Raw genomic sequence first — 17810 nt, 5'->3', positions numbered from 1 at the left:
AAACTTACATTTGGAAGAGTCCCATTTAGGAAGTGGTGATGTGAGGTCTTTTCCAGCTCAAACATGTTATCCTTCTTCAAAGACATCAGATGATAATATGGGCTATTCCAAAGTAAGGCCTTAGGGTAGCACAACTGATAAAGATTAATTCAGGCCTTCCCAACCTTTTCCACATCATGGCAGGTATAGAAAGCAATAATATTCGAATGACACAGCGGGGTAAACAGATAAGGTGGCTCAGAGCTGGGAGTTAACCCAATCAGCACAGCAGTTGGATAAAGGTCTGGTAATCAGATCTGTAAAAAGTTAACACTGAGCATGAAATGTCTTGTTCTTCAGATGTCATGTTCAGCCTGTGAAGGAGGCATTAGAGGTAAAATATACTACTAAAATATACTATATTCCTTTTCATTTTCCTTAAAAAAGTATACTAAACTATGTTCCATTTGCTTTTTCCTTGGCAACAGTTTCCACTTTAGGTAAACCAGAAACTGTCTTGACCTACGGTTATTACTGGCCTTTAGACCTAACTGGAAATCTCCAGTGGTGTGAGAGTGAGGGTAAGAGTTTTCTGGCAGGATAATACTCTTCCACAGTTTATTTAATACACTTAGTGACTAATTCAACAGCCTCTTATTTTTAAAGTGAGAACATATGTACTAATAATGTCATAAGCAGAATAATTTTCATTAATGGGAGAAATTTTTTTCAACCTCCCATTTCCTAGAGGAATAATTATCTGGGGCAGTGATATGGATTGGATATGGGGAAGAAAATCATATTCATATTAGTGTGTTTTTAAATATGGCATAGATCAGTATGTGAAAGCAACATTTCACATTAAGACCTCTTAACTGAAGTCATCCTTAGGCCTTACCCTCTACTCTATTTCCCTCAGTTGCTGTTATTCTACAATGTTATATTCTGAATGGCTTGCTTAAAAATTTTAGACTGAAGGAAAAAACCAAGAGAATGGGTTAGATTTAAAAACGACTTATATCATTGTTCAGTTAGTGTTTCTGTTCAGCTCACCTAGAAACGAAGATTGGTTATGATCTACTTAGTAATAGATGTTTTGATTTCAGAAATGCCAGGTCTTCTCTAGATTATCTTTTGCACTTATTGCCGTTTTTTTCCTTAGAACAGTTCTTATTTTTGCTTTTATTCACTCTTTACTATTTTCTAAGAATCCTGTTGGAGAGAGTTCAGGTTTTTAAAACTAAACATAAAATTGCATCCTTACTTAGTGGCAGGGATCTACTATGAAATCCTGTTGACAACCTCTTCCGGGTTTTGGAGGCAGAAGTTTAATTACTACCTATTGGTTGAGTTTGCTTTTGTACTTCTTGGGACCTGGGCAGGCGAGCTAGTTCCTTCTAGCAGAGCAAGGTCGGTGCGCAGGAGCCAGAATTGGGAAAGAGATGCAGCCCATGCAATTGGTCTAGCTTTAGGGGTGGATGAAGGAAATGAAGTGTGTCACATCAAGTCCAGAGTCCAAAGAGGTGCTTAGGCAGTAAGGCACGTGGTAGGCTATTGCAGAAGGGAGCTTGAGACAAAGAAAGGGGGAGCATGGTAGCTAAAAACTGTTGGCTTATGATTCTCTGAAGTCCAGGCAGGCTGTGCTGGTGCCCACCAGAGAGCCCTGAGGCTGGCCTTCTGTCTTTGAAGAACAGGACTGAAGAGGGAAGGGAAATTAGCAGGTTACTGGAATGAGACCTGGGGAAAAAAGCAGAAGAAACTTTGTAATAAACAGTGGGAGAAATCAATAGGCCATTTAACCATATTGCTAGGCCTCCCCCTGGTCTACTGCTGTATAGCAGTTTAAATGAATGACGTAGGTCTGGATGTTCTGAAATAGAAAACTATCCAAAATATTAAGTGGAAGTGAAAATTGTAGTATATTATATAACATGTCTTTTTCTAGGGAAAAATATACTATCTCAGTGAGATTGCAGAAATATACTATTTCACTGAGATAGTAAAAGGAACCTGGGGATGCGGTAAAGTAGAACTCTATTCAGATGAATGATACAGACACCTCAGGCATACTTTGTGGAGACAGTTATATTGTTTGCCTCTTAAAAGTTTTCATTTTTCTGTCTCCCTGAAAATGTCCATGATTATTGAATAATAACTGCCTAAAGCCGCCGAATGTCGCTGGTACTCCAGAAGAGGCAGCCTGTCATGGAGGGCAGTGTGTAAGGGCTTAGGGGGCACAGACTCCAGATCCAGGCTGCCTGGGTTTAAATCCTGCTTCTACCCTGAGTACTTGTTTGACTTTGAGTAAGTCACTTAACTTCTCTGTGCCTGTTCCACCATCTGTAAAATGGGGACAATAGTACTTATTTTACACAGTAGTTATGAGGATTACATGAGCCAATATTTGTAAAATGTATAGGACAGGGTCTGGTCCATACTAAGCTCTACACAAATGTCCGTTAAGCAGATAAAACACATTTTTTGTCAGCTTCTAGTGACCAGTCAGGAACTAATCTCAGACTTTTCTTTCTGTTTCGTGTAGATGTCTTTCTCTTAGGGCATTAAATTTTTAAAAAAGTACTGTTTCAAGCACTATGGAAAAAATACAGTTAAAATTCTTGTGAGATCACTGGATTGGATTTTTATTTTACCTTAATCCTTCTGAAATTAAGGGGGGAAAATCACACCAGTTACTTTAAACTGGGCTATTTTATGTATTTGTCCTCCACTGGTATAGTAAGTAAATATTGTTACATGATTTCTTATATACAATTAATCTAGTATCTAGTTTGGATGGCTGGTCTGTTTTCCCTCATGGATAATGCTTTGACAGTTAGGCAAAGTAAACCACACAAAAACTATTTCTGGGCTCCTGCCACACCCACACCATGAGCTCGTCTGGCAGAAGATAATGCACTTTGTACATTGGGAATGGCCAGGCCCAATAGGTACATGGAAAAGAAAAGTCATTAGATACCCTGTGACTTCAAATAATGAAGTAGAGTAATAGGCTTTTGTTTTAATAAGGCTTTGAGAGATTAAACCTCCTACCTAGATCTTTGTAATGCCATCGGGTAAAGTTAAGGAAACCATCACGAGATAATAAATAAATAATGGTGTTCTAGTTAGAATCCCTACAAAATTTGGAAATTTCGCTTCTCCTGAGACAGTGAGCTATACTTAGCTGACATGTTTGTTTGCCAGTAAGTAGTGATGCTATGGTGAATAATGCTCCTTTTGTACTTGTACTCTTTTGTATAATTTCATTGAATGATTTCAAATTAATTAGCACTGCAGCAGAGCTATGAGATGATATCACAATTTGGGTTATTAAATGAATTTAATAATCTTAAGTATAGTTAGTTTATTCTTTATAGCTTAGTTCCAAGCAACTGAACACTTAAAAATTATTTCTTGGTGAACATGATACCAGTGGTTTGCTCATATGGTGAAAATAATTCTTATCCCTTCCTGAGGATTTTCAGGAACAAAAATGAAAGTAATTACTGTAAAACACATTGCAAATATGTTCAAATATATTCTATTCAAAAAAATCATACTGACTAGTATCCTTCATGTTGCTTAAGTATATAAGAACCCATAATTTAAAGGTTTAAAATTTTTAAAATTTTTGAATAGACACTGTAATGCCCATCGAATTCATCATGGTGACAATTTTTACTTTGCTCCATGGCAGAAGTTCTAGGAGCTCGTTATTAGTGAGTTGAGTACTTTGTGATATGAATTGCAGAGTCTGTAGTTTTTAGCTTAAATCCTATGCTGGATTTGTCTTTGGAGATTTGTCATTTGTCTTAGAGTTGAAAAGGACCTTAGAGTCCAAATCCTTCAATTTATCAATGAGAAAAATTAGCTCAGAGAGACATTAAGCTTTTGGCTCAAGAGAGAGCAAATCTGATCCCTAGATCTTTTCTAGGAAGAAGTGTTCCACTTAGCTAGAAGAAATTGAGAGGCAGAGGGAAGAACCTTAGTTGCAGTATGTTTATGTAATGGTTTTATACAATACTGACATAGAATCCCAAGCATAGTTTGTAGCTTCTTAATGTCGAGAAGGTACAATTTAGCATTTCACCAACTTAACAGTAGAACAGAAAAAATAAGAATTTCAAGAACTATAATCCTTCTTTTTACAACCTTAGTTTTAGGAGCATTGCTGATTATTAATCTAGCCATCTGGAGACACTAATTGCACTTACTGGGTTATTATATAAACATTGTGATTCCACGTTATCATGTTACTTTCATTTTTTTCTAATGGAGTTATTATACTATTATCAACTTATTACCATGCAGTAACTTAAATTATTTAAACAACGCTGCTTAAAGCCCATAGTGAAGCACTGAAATTCATGCCCATCTGGAAAAAGCGGAATGCCAAGAAGGATGCTTTGCATCAGGGTCATTCCTACTGTTATAAAGCATGAAAAAGAATGTAACAACAAAGAGTCATGGTTGTATGAATGCCTTTATGGGTAATAAAGTTTGAATTAGCATATTCAGAGCATTCTAAGACAATTAATGTCCACTCTGTTAGTTAATTGGTCAGGGTGAATTCTTTCTTAGTGTTTCATTTGCCTTATAATTAGCTGTAGCTCAGCAATTAAATCATGTCACCAGCCCACTGCGGTACTGAAGGATGGTGATAGTGCTTGGGTGGGTGGCACAGCTCCATGCAGACTGTGCATATTAAATCAGAGTTGCTGGGCTTCTTAAATGGCTCTCCTTCTTGGGCTTGGGAGCAGTTTTTTTAAGTTCTTGAATAATCTGTGTGTTATCCATGTACAGTCGTAAATGCACTGAAACAATTCCATGTAAGATTTTGACTAGCAAGACTGTAGCTTTGTAAACCTTAAAAATCGTCCTCACGTACTGTCTTTCTGAAACTGTAATTCAGATACATATAAACATATATAACTTCTCCTATTTATTTCTCCTAGAAAACTTCCTAAGAAAGGTAGAGTTGTGTTGCTGTTGTTGCTGCTGCTATTAATCTGTCAACATATCCTTAAATATCTCATTTAAACTAAAATAAATAGAAATATTCTTTTAAAAATTCCCCTAAATTGCTGCTTTAAAAAATATCTCATTCACTGAAATAAAAAATAGCATGTATTAGTTGTTTCTAAATCTATGTATATATTGATTGGTTACCAGAATAACACATGTGCATAACAGATCTCAGACTACCGAGAATGTAAAAAGTATAAAAGTTCCATGTAATCCCACCTCCGAAGATTACTATTTTATGATTTCTAGTTTTATGTCATGTTTTGAAAATCTTTACTCCCCACCCCCTGGCCCTGATTAAAAAACAGCAATGCATATAGTTGAAAATTTCAAGTCTACACTGAAGGAAAAAAAAAAATCCCATGTAGTTCTTCCATTCAGAGGTGAGCACTACTGGAATGTTTGCCTTGTAACCGCCACATTTTTTTCTGTACTTAGAAACTGTACCTACATTGATAGTAAATGTATCATCTATGAATTTTTAAATAAAAGGTGTCGAACAATTAAGTTATATATTCTGCTTTTTTTTTTTTTTTAAGATTTTATTTATTTATTTGACAGAGAGAGACACGGTGAGAGAGGGAACACAAGCAGGGGGAGTGGGAGAGGGAGAAGCAGGCTTCCCTCCAAGCAGGGAGCCCGATGTGGGGCTCGATCCCAGGACCCTGGGATCATGACCTGAGCTGAAGGCAGACGCTCAACGACTGAGCCACCAAGGTGCCCCTATATATTTTGCTTTTTAAAAAGATTTTATTTATTTGAGAGAGAGAGAGAGAGTGCAGGCATGAGCAGAGGGAGGGGCAGAGGGAGAGGGACAAGCAGATTTCCCTGCTGAGCAGGGAGCCCGACACAACACCGCCAGATCCCAGGACCCTGAGATCATGACCTGAGCCAGAGTCAGACACTTAACTGACTGAGCCACCCAGGTGCCCTATATTCTGTTTTTTATACTAAAAGGTGGTGATCATTTTTCATGTCATTTATAATGTGATTTTTAATGGTACTATTTCATAATGGGCATATATTGTTTAACCATTTTTCCTTTTGGATAGTTTTATTTTTTTGCTTTTAAAATAATATATTTATAAATATATTTTGCTGAATATCTTGAATTCCTGGATGTGTAGTGATTTAAAAAAAAACAACAACAGAAATATGCTCAATTCACATGTACAAAACTTCTAAGATGGACAAGTGGATGAACAAGATTTCATCATATTTTTAGGATGATGTTAACACTAAATTTGAAAATTCCAAGTTTAAGGCTTTTAATTTATATAGATAATATTCTAGGTTTAAACATTCTGGGTCTAGGTATTCAAACTTTAGTTGAATGTATAGTCACCACATTTGTGCAGGGGAGGCCTTCCAAGGTGTATGTTTTAATATATTCTTGTTTATGTCCCTGAGTTTTATATTCATTGAATGTTTGGAGCTGTGTATACATATCACAGCAGAACCTAAATCCAAAGTGAAAAAGAGTCAAACACAGGATTTATGGGATTCTCAGTAACAAGGATGACAGGCTTTCTTGGGTATGGTAACTTTAGGATGCTTTCGATTTCCTTCTTGTTTTAGCAGACCTCACTCTAGGAGTAGAAAATATATTAGTTATTTTGTTTCAAAATAAAAGCAAAAATAATTATTATTTGAAAATGTAAAAGGATACTACCTCAAGTGTTAAGGCAGTAATTATGTGATTAGAACAGAACCACAGTTTTGTAGATATAGTAACTGTAATAGCTGTTGTAGAAAGAGCTGATATGATTTGGTATCCAACACTGCCCTAGGAGCTTCTTGCCACTCTAATGAATCCTTACTAAGGCCAGGATAATAACATATGTGTGGCAGCTCTGAATACTTTGATTTTAGACATTAGTGCTGCCTCTTTCTGTGTAAAATATCTGGCCCTGATTTTATCTTGACCCAAAGTGAGATAAATGAACAAGACAGAGAATAAAATAGAATACAGAATAGAATGCACAGAATGTGCAGACATCATCCTTCATTGCTAATAATAGCCTTAAGGGAGAGTCAGTTATTTAACATGAGGTTTGTGTGGTAATGAATGGCTCAGTAATCAACCGCCATCCTCCCTTACCCTCAACTCAGGGGGAAGTCATTGCCAGGCCTGCATGCGCTAGACTGAGACTGTGGTTTGGGGCATTCCCTTGCTCTCAGATCCCAGAGGGCTTCCTGAGCCCAGCCATTGGGCCTGGCTTTGGAGCAAGCACCAGATTGCCGTTTCAGAAGAGGCAGCGACCATTAGGACCCTCAAAAAACAAATCTGAAACTTAGACATTTCTCTTTGTTTCGTCTCCCCAAAGGTAGGGTTAGTTATCCAGAAGAAAGGTATGTTCCCAAGGGGAAAGAGCACAGGCTTTGGGCTCAGGTAGAGCTGTGTTCAAATTAGGGCTCAGCCCTTAACAGCTGCGTGTCCTTGGGGGCATCATTTAACCTTAGTAAGCCTTAGTTTCATCCATATAAAATCCATGTAAAATTCATGGGTAATCTAACTTTGCAGGGCTGTGGTGGGAATCAAATGATTAAAAATATACATTAAACACCCAGAATAGCGCCTGACACATAGTAGCCCTTGGTAGATGGTCAGTAACTATTAGCCCTTCTCTCCACAGTATTTATTTGTTGAAGTGAAACAAGTATTTAAAAGTATGGCCTGATAAGACTTTTATTTTTTTGGCCCCATAACAATGATGTTGGACATTTTACAGATAATGATCTAAATGATATTGAAGGTGGCATTTTTGCAAATCACGTGCTTACTGAATAGTCATGTTAAGTATTTCTTTATGCTTTGGTCTTTATGTCTGTCAGTTAGCATTATTTTATCTTAGCAAATTATTCCCAAGAGAAACTTAGCCTTTGCGTGTTATCATTAGAAGTGCTGTGTGTGCTAGTTTGTTTGTTTTTTTCTTTTGGCAGTGCTGGGTTGGGGGTCGTGGTGGTATTTTTTAAAAAAATTCTCTGTGGTATTTTTTAGAATGTTTTGGAAAGACAACTTTGAAAATCCACTTTTTTCTTTTAAAATGGGTTTGTTTCTTTTAAAATAGTAACATGGTGCTTGGCCTTTCAGTGGTGGTACGGTTTGTAATACAGCTGGTCAGGGGTGCCTTCTGAGTTTGTGGCACAGGATTTCTTGGTGTGAGGTTGACTGACTCAGCTCAGGTCAGACCCAGGACTGTGGCCTCATTAACCTTGGATTTTAACCAACTACTGATCCACCTGGAGGTGAACTGCCTGGGCTCTAAGGATCTGTGCATTAGACAGTTGCTAATTAAAAACATGCCCTTCCCTCCCTCCCTCCCTTCCTTTCTCCCTTCCTCCCCCTTCCTTCCTTCCTTCCTTTCCTTTCCTTTCCTTTTCTTTCTTTCTTTCTTTCTTTCTTTCTTTCTTTCTTTCTTTCTTTCTTTCTTTCTTTCTTTCTTTCTTTCTTTCTTTCCTTCCTTCCTTCCTTCCTTCCTTCTTTCTTTCTTTCTTTCTTTCTTTTCTTTCTTTTGCATTACAGATGAATGGGTCATTCACAATGAGATATGACAATGTCTGAAAACTATTCAAGATAGTAAGAATAAATTCAAAAGGGAGAGAGAGGCCATTTTTAGGGATTGGGAGCATTTGTATTAGGGATGACAAAGGGCTTCTGGAATTTAGATGCATCTTTTAATACATTTTAAGAAAAACTAGCTTACTGAAATTTGAAAATACCGGTGCTCCAGTTTCCGCTTACTGTCACCTATAGACCTTACTTAGAGCTAGGTGCATTTGTGATTTGCCACTTATAATTTGCTGCCAGCCCTGGATGTGGGGAGATCATTTTAAGTGCCCTCTGGAATATTAACCACTCATTTGATGCAAATGCGAAGCCAAATCGAGTTACTGGGATTGAAAATAATGAAGCCAGCCTTTGAACAACCGGGCAGTTGGAACAGCTGAATACTTAAAATATTGGTCTGTCTAGTGGTTTCCCCTGCGGCTTCTTATCTCTCTTGGTTAGGCATCTCACCCAGAGAGAGACAGCCATAACACAGCTTCCAGAAAACCATCTATTGTAAGGCAGCTTTTCACTCATAAGAGAAGTAAATTAGTCATTGAACTTTTAGAGAACGTAATGAAAACAAAACCTAACTTAGAATCAGATTTGAATTTTACTACCCCATGGCTTACAGTTGCTTCTTTGGCCCAAACTAATGTCTTCCTTTAAGGCAAACTCTTCAGCTATAAGTTAGCAGAGGGTTTCAAAACAAAGCAAGTAAACTAATAGAAAGTGCAAAAATCAGAATCAATAGAGTAGAAAATAGATTTATTTTTGTTCTGTCATTTAATCTCAACTGATAAAACAAATATACATATATGTAAGGTTCAAGTTTCTGTCACTTAAAGTGCTTCACTCTAATTATTCTTTAAGATCTACATAAAAAGAAGAATCTCAGAGAAAGTAAACACATTTCCAGTGATTAATCCTATGTCTTTAAAAGTTTGGTATAAGAGTGAGTCATTATTGGATTTCTCAGGGTGGATCTTGTTGCAGTGGAATAAAGGTTTAAATTTTATTCCTAATTCACTTACTAGTTCATGCGGTGCCATTTATATTTTCTTTTAACTTCAGTCCCACTTAATGATAAATTCTGTTCTTCTCCTTCCTGCCAGACTTCCTGTAGAAGTAGCTTATGCTTGCTGCCATAATTCCTTACCACTTACTGTCTGGAATCACTTGCAATTTGACTTTGGCCCCACTTTGCCAACGGTTCTCCAGACTCTCACCCTTTATGTCACATTGTTAAGAGCCACATAGTGTTGAATTTACCTCTGCAAATCTGATATGCCCAGCCTCCCACCCTCGTGGTATTACAGGAGCTTCCCTCTGAGGTAACTCTCAGAGCTGTATGTTTCCCACACCGTTTCACTACTACTAGACATGTGTCTTACTCACATTGCTGTTCAGTGAGTATTTTCTTTTTTTTTAAAGATTTTATTTATTTATTTGAGAGAGAGAATGAGAGAGAGAGAGCATGAGAGGGGGGAGGGTCAGAGGGAGAAGCAGACCCCCTGCTGAGCAGGGAGCCCGATGCGGGACTCGATCCTGGGACTCCGGGATCATGACCTGAGCCAAAGGCAGTCGCTTAACCAACTGAGCCACCCAGGTGCCCGCAGTGAGTATTTTCTAACTGTCTCTATAGAAAGTGTGATTTTCTCGACCTGGCATTTGAGCCAGCTTAATCTCCCACTGCTGCTCCTCATCCTACCTACAGTACTCCAGCCCAGTTCTTTTGTGTATGCGCTGGTATCTATGTGGCATCTATACCCTCTCTTCACTTCTCTCCAATCTAATGATAAAAGCTTATCCTTCTTTCAAAGCCCTTAAGGGCTACTGAAGTTTGTATGTGACCAGGCTTTGGACATTCCTTCATGGCTTGACAGAAGCAAGGGACAAGGAGCCATGAAGACTGAACACTCTGATAGTTTCCCAGATCACAGTTGAGAGAAGAAAGAAGGAATGTGCTCACTCTACTCCTCAGTGGAGCCAGATGCCCAGTAAAGCAGAAATAGTATACCTGTAAAGTTGCCAAGGCAACATCCAGGGTAGAGAGAAGAGTAGACAGAATGATTTATGAGGATTTCTTGCCATTGGAATGGGTCTAAAATTATACTTCCATGTCTTCCTCACCAGGATAAATTCCACAGGATTTATCAAGGGAATTGTAATGCATAAAAGCTTGAGATGCTATCAGAGCTCAAGGAGACTGGGGTGAAGGGCAAGGAGAGGAGCAGCAAAAGCAACAAATGAGAAAAAGTGCTTCAGTATGTTTTTAATCTTCTCTTGAACTGATGCTGTGCCCAGATGTAAAACTGATTTTTTGGGAACATGCAAATGTTGTATATTTAAAATGTGCCTAGAAAAAAGCAAGTCCATTTACTGGAGTAAAATGGAGATGCTTGATTTCCATATTAAAAAATTACTCTGGGCTTCTACTTTAATATTAGTTGATTTACAAAGACAATTATGGATCAGCATGTGGAATGACATGTTGTCATGGCAACAGAGGTTGAAGTTGCATTTTATTTATGAACAGTGGGAAAAGCAGCTCTGGGACAGATAGAATTGGCATATCTCCACACCCTTTCTGGGCATACTGCAGTTAGCCACAGTTATCAGATATCTACACTGATTTTCACTTTCGTGAATTATACCTGATTGCATCAATTTTATATTGCTGCATAACAAATTACCACAAATATAGCAGCTTAAAACAACACACATTTATTATCTCATGGATTCCATTGGTCAGGAATTACAGGCACAGCTTAGCTGGGACTTTTGCTCTGGGTATTACAAGGCCATAATCAAGGTGTCAGTTAGGCTGTGATCTTACCTGCAAGCTCAGCTGAGGAAGAATCTGCTTCCAAGTTGACTCAGACTGTTGGCAGAAACCATTGTTGTTGAACTGAGGGCTTCAGTTTCATATTGGCTGCTGGCCTCAGTCCCTAGAGGCTGCTTACAATCCATTGCCACATAGCCCTCTCAACATGGTCACTCTCTTCATTACACTAGCAAGGAGAATCTCCAGCATGTCTGCTACTGAGAGAGTATCTTACATATCTCTTTGCTAGAAGCAAGTCACATGTCCCACCCAGGGGGAGAGAGTTACATAAAGATATGAACACCAGGAGGCAGGGATCATTATGGGTCACTTGAGAGTTTATCCATCATAGTGTCATTGTGAGAAAAGAGCAAGTTTCTTCATTTTAAAAGCTGTGCCATCTGGAAATCTGTTCAAAATTAGCATATGTGTAAGTTAAAATATTAAAACTTATATTTTTCATTTTCTTGTCCTTTGGTAAATGAGGAAGAGAAGTGAAGTTGCAACTCTACTTAATGGAATCTGACGGGAGGGAAGAGGTTAGCACGGTTGAAAGAACAATAGAGAATATTCCCTGTTCTCACATAGAAAAATGCAAGTGATGGATTAAATTGTTCCTGTGTGTTCCCTAACCCACTTTGGAGGTCTGAGAAAACAGTTTGATAGAAGGTTCCTGCAAGACTAGCATGTGCCTCAATGCACCTTATGTAGACACGGGACTCTGTGTACTTTCTGTAATTAAATCAGAAATGTTGCTTTCCATGAAATGGATAATTTTCTAGTCCATCTTGATATTGCTGTCTCAGGGCTTGGAAGGTCCTGTGGCCTTAATTATTTGTTCTTTGTATTTAAAACATTTGCGGGGCGCATGGGTGGCTCAGTCGTTGAGTGTCTGCCTTCGGCTCAGGTCATGATTCCAGAATCCTGGAATCGAGTCCCGCATCCGGCTCCCTGCTCCTCGGAGAGTCTGCTTCTCCCTCTCCCACTGCCCCCACTCATTCTCTCTCTCTCTCTCTCTCTCAGATAAATAAATAAAATCTTTAAAAAATGAAGAGTAACAAACATAAATAATGACAACGATATACATATTATTTACCGAGGTTTGCTGTGGTAGGCACTTTATTTATACTAAGGTATATAGTCCTCACAGCAGCCCTGTAACAAGATAGATGTTACTCTTATTTTAGGGACAGTGAAACAGCCTCAAAAGTACAGATTTGGGGGTGCCTGGGTGGCTCAGTTGGTTAAGCGACTGCCTTCGGCTCAGGTCATGATCCTGGAGTCCCGGGGTCGAGTCCCGCATCGGGCTCCCTGCTCAGCAGGGAGTCTGCTTCTCCCTCTGACCCTCCCCTCTCTCATGCTCTCTCTATCTCATTCTCTCTCTCAAATAAATAAATAAAATCTTAAAAAAAAAAAAAGTACAGATTTGGGCCTGTGTTGAGATAAATGTTACTTTATTTACTAAGAAAAGTAAGTAAACCAGAGTCCCTTATTCCTTAAGTGTTTTTTAGCTAGGCTGCATTGTACATCTGCTCATTGCATGTGGTTGTTACTGAGAAGTCCTCTGTAGGTAATCTTGGAGACCAAACAGCAGGGAACATCCTTAAGTTTTAGAAATCCAGTTTGGACCCATTCGAATTTGTCTCATCTGAGAAGAGCCATTTGCTGTTAGTCAGCATTCCATGTATTTGTATGGCAGGCCCTTTAGGAAGTGGCTTCACATCTTTAGTACGAATCCCCACCAGTGCCCCAACACGCACAGGTAAGTCTGTGGCACTTTTACTGCCTTTCCCTTGCCCTCCGTGTCCGCGTACCTTCAGGCCCCTGAGCTGCGGGACTCTGCGTGGAATGCTCTGCAGCTCTCCCTCTCACGGTCCCTTCACCCCTGCAGCTGCAGGCCACATCTGGATAACTCCTGATTCCTCTTACAGGTCTCAGGCAGGATACTTTTTCTTGGCAGAAACGTTTCTTGATGTCCTAATCCCCTTGGGTACCCTGTGCTTTTACAATTCCCTGACATGTCCTCTTCGATATTTGCTTCTCCATTTCCTTGCCTCTCTCACCCATTGGATTGTGAGCCCGTCGGCGGCAGGACCAGTGCTTCCCGCATCTGGCCCAGGGCAGGCCCCCAGGGAGTCTGTGCTGGAGTATTGAGGGAACGCGCGCATTTCATCTGCGCCTCACAGCAGCCCTGGGAGGGGGTGGGGCTTTCCCAGGGCCTCCACATCACAGCTGATGTCACAAGTTACAGTCCCAGGCTCCTCACCCTGGTCTCTCTCCCAGGGATAATGCTGTTCCCTAAAATCGCTTCAGTTTTTGTTTTGTTTTTTTTTTTTTTTCTGCCCAGCCTAAATAAACTTAGTTTCTTTAACTTTTCTTCCTAGGGACTTTATTTCTAACATTTTCAATGATGGATGATTGTTATTTTATAACTTTTTAAAGTTTTTCTATTTCACATGCCATATTTTAGAAAGACATTAAAAGGGACACAGGACAATAACTTTGGGTGTTGTAGACTTTACCACACTGCTTATTCAGTTCTTTCTAGTCAGTACCTCCCAGTCTTTGATGCTGCCTCGGCCTTTTCATTCCAGGGCTTCTCTGTGTGAGGTAGAATATGTCGAGGAGACAAACGCAGGGTTGTGTGTTCACCCTGTTTTGCAGAGGTCTTTTCCAGGAGTGTGGTTTGGAGATTGCTTGTGCTCTAAAGAATATGAAAGAAGGCTGATATTGTCTTGAGAGACAGAAATGTGGCTGGCTCCTCACAGACACAGCCTCACAGGGCCATTCCTCATGAGCCCTGCTCACAGAAGTGATCCCTTGCTTCCCATAGCAGACCTGTTATCTCCTCTCTTCTGTGATCTAGAGAGGTCATTTAATTTTCTTTAAAAAACTTGTTTTTTTTATTAAGTAATCTCTACTCCCAACATGGGGCTCAAACTCAACCCCGAAATCAAGAGTCACATGCTCTACTGACTGAGCCAGCCAGGCACCCTTAGGTCATTTAATTTTCAATCCATGTTCCTATCCCTCCTGCCTAGTTTCTTCTCAGGACCATGCTTTATTCCTTCCCATTTGCTCATTAGTTAAATGGCAGACTGTACTGAGTTGAAGTTGCGCATCATCAGAATGCTCCGTGATTCCGTCCCCAAGGCTGCCCTTCACTACTGCGGTGTTCTTGGAGCAGTGACCAGTTAGGAGTGCCCTGCTGGAGCAGACGAAAAGGCTTCTGATTTATTAATTTTTGCCTATAGGTTGAAACAGGACATTATTGAAATTTTATGAATTTATTCCTCACAAAGCTAGATTAGTCTTTATTTTTGAATTTGTTTTGCCTAGCCGTAACAGGTATGGAGGAACCAGTTGAATAGGTCTATAGCAGGAAAATCCTGTTTCAAAGCATATACCCCACAGTTTTCTGCTGCAGTTTTTAGGTACTTTATCAGGCCCTCATATGTTTTAACAAATAATTGCTAGTGGCCCTCATTGCTGATGAAACTAGGCAAGGTATTTCTTGTTTTAAGGCAGTCTGGTCTGCAGCGTGCAACCCTCCTGATTTAATGAGGGAATCTTTAATTAAATTCTCCCTTCTTTCTGGGTGCCTACCTGCCTTTCCCCGTCCTGGGGCTGCACACGCCAATGATAAGATCACAGGGAACTTATCTTTAAAGGTCAGAGGTAAAAATAAGTACAGTATTAAAAACATCCAATCTTTTAGTATGATTATTTAGAGTTCTTCTCCTTTTGAAATGAAAGGCTTTCCATTTGCTATTTTGTTTTTTCTTGCTTGTCAGCAATATCTGCATGCACCCTGTGATGTCATGAACCTGAACTTTGGGGGCAGGACTGCTGGCGTTCAGGTTTTTGCCCTCCTCCAGCTGTGAAATACCATGAATAATAATATTGACCTTATGGAGCTGAAGTGAGAATTAAACTCTCTGATATGTGAAAGTGCTTTGTTATTAACTTTAAATACATAGATAGATGGAAATGGCAAGTATTAAGTGTTGATATTTATGCCCAGAATTGCCAAATGCCATGTCTTAGTGATTTCAGCCAGGATATTCAGAAAGACCATAAGGTTAATAGATTATTAAAGGAACACCTCCCACCCTCTGAAGTGTTTCTGTTTCTGCTACTGTCATTCTCTATGTGTGTCTCTATTTCTTTTAATGACTTTACATGATCTCTCAACTCTAGTAGCTTTCTACAACTGGATATAACAGAGACGAATCTTTTAATTATTAATTACCGCTGCTATGTAATCTTAAGTAAGTAAAACCAAATGGGAACACTGTATAGTTTTATCTCTTTAGATAACTCACATAATTTTCTTTTTCTTTTCTTTTTTTCTTTTTAAAGATTTTATTTACTTATTCGACAGAGAGAGAGAGCATAAGCAGGGGGAGCAGTAGAGGGAGAGGAAGAAGCAGGCTTCCCGCTGAGCAGGGAGCCTGACGTGGGGCTCCATCCCAGGACCCTGAGATGGTGACCTGACCCGAAGGCAGACGCTTAGCCATCTGAGCTACCCAGGCGCCCTAATTTTCTTTTTCATTGATCAGTTAATTCTTGAGTTAATGATTTTCAGTAGATCTTTCCCCTCCATTGATTTGTGCTTTTGTTGCTGGGTAGTTATAGCAGGGCTACTAAAGGACTTTTCTAATTCAGGCACATCTTTTCCTCTTTCTTTTAGAAATGGATTTCGTAGAATTTTATACTCACTTTGTCCCCAGAAAGCTACTGAAAAGTATATGATACATATATGAGAGTTCATAACTATAAAATGAAGCAAATACTCTGTTAGGATGACCTTTTAAAAAAATAATGGGGAATGTGGGGTCATTTATAGTGTGAGGATGGAAATTTGGAGAATTTTAGGCACTTCAGAATCAGACTGGCATTTACAAGCTCTAGGTTTGTTTGTTTAATTTTCTCCTTTTAAAAAAATCTTCCTTTTCCCACCAACTTGCTTGGGAAATGACAAATCACCACAACTTCGGGTTTTTAATGGCCAGGCAAACCCAGCCTTAACTCAGCTGTACCTCTACAGGCTTGGCCGATTGCATCTTCTGTGCCTTTATCTTTAAAGATTTTATTTACTTATTTGACAGAGAGAGAGAGCATAAGCAGAGAGAGTGACTATCAACTGAGCACATTGTGTTAGTTCAGACTCTTGAGATTACAAGCGATAGCCCGCAAGTCAAACAAACTCAGTTAAGAGTGGGTGCAGGGGAGGGATGGCCAATAGCCAGGAAGGATGGAATCCATGCGCCCTTCTACATCTGCATCTCTGCAAAAGGTCCACAGCTCAAGCTGCTTCCCTCCTCAGCCTCTACAAATGTTTGGAAAGGCTGTGATCTTTTCTAAGATTTATTTATTTATTTATTAGAGAGAGAGAGCATGAGAGGGGGGAAGGGCAGAGGGAGAAGCAGACTCCCCGCTGAGCAAGGAGCCCGATGTGGGACTCAATCCTGGGACTCCAGGATCATGACCTGAGCCGAAGGCAGTCGCTTAACCAACTGAGCCACCCAGGCGCCCTAGGCTGTGATCTTTTCTTAGTACCTCAAAGCAGCCCCCTTATTCTGCTGACCTTGCCCTTCTGTCTGTCCCTCCTCCTGCCTGCGCTGGTCTAGTTAACTCCTACTTATTCTCCTGGACATCTTCTCCAGCCTTCAGCCCGAGGTGCATCCCTTTTGTCTGTGTGTGTGTGTGTGTGTGTGTTTAATTTAAATTCAGTTAGCCAACCTATAGTACATCACTAGTTTCAGATGTAGCGTTCAACACCTTTAATGTGTTTTTAGAACATCCTATGCTCAGGACTTGTCTATGCACTTATCAAACTTTATGGTAATTACTTATTCATTTCCCAATTAGACTGTGGCCTTCTAGACGTTGGGAACTGTGTCTGATTCATGGTTCCATTCCTTGTCCATGGTCTCATTCATAAACAGAGAGAAGTATTTGTTGAATGAGTGAACATGGAATCTGTGGTCATGTTGTTGACTTGGCTTTCTGCGCCGAGTTCAGGACAAATGCCAAAGCCTTTTCCCCTAATAATGTCAAAGCCCTACTTCTAACATCCTTCATTCTAAAACCAGACAATGTGATACCCTTCCACAAACAGACTCAGTAAAGAAATATGAATATGCATGCAGAAAGCTCTTTAGGTCAGTTGTTGTTTTGGTAATAATAAAAGTTTCATGCAATACTAGATACAAATGATAATGACTTAACATATATTTATAAAATATGGAAGTGAACCTTACTTAATGGATAGCCAGATCAACTGTATAGTTGATATGAACAGAGTAGCAGAAATTGGTCAGAAAAGTTCTTGACTGCACATTCCTTTTTAGTGGTTTATTTTTTATCTTTTTTTCATTGACTCCAGTTATTTTGATGAGCAGTCTAACAGCCTTTTAAGTAAGG

At 39.5% G+C, this 17810-nt stretch overlaps 1 protein-coding gene across 19 annotated transcripts in view; it reads left to right on the top strand.

Annotated features, from left to right (window-relative positions):
* ST7 (suppression of tumorigenicity 7) overlaps positions 1-17810 on the top strand; it is a 237249-nt gene that overhangs the window by 99526 nt on the left and 119913 nt on the right. The window lies entirely within an intron of this gene.

This window comes from Mirounga angustirostris, unplaced genomic scaffold (assembly GCF_029215605.1).
Source record: "Mirounga angustirostris isolate CCGP_5_RB_7025 unplaced genomic scaffold, mMirAng1.0.hap1 SCAF_12, whole genome shotgun sequence".
Lineage (NCBI taxonomy): Eukaryota > Metazoa > Chordata > Mammalia > Carnivora > Phocidae > Mirounga > Mirounga angustirostris.
The sequence above is the reverse complement of the archived record's forward strand: the minus strand, read 5'-3'. Positions and strand labels throughout refer to the sequence as shown.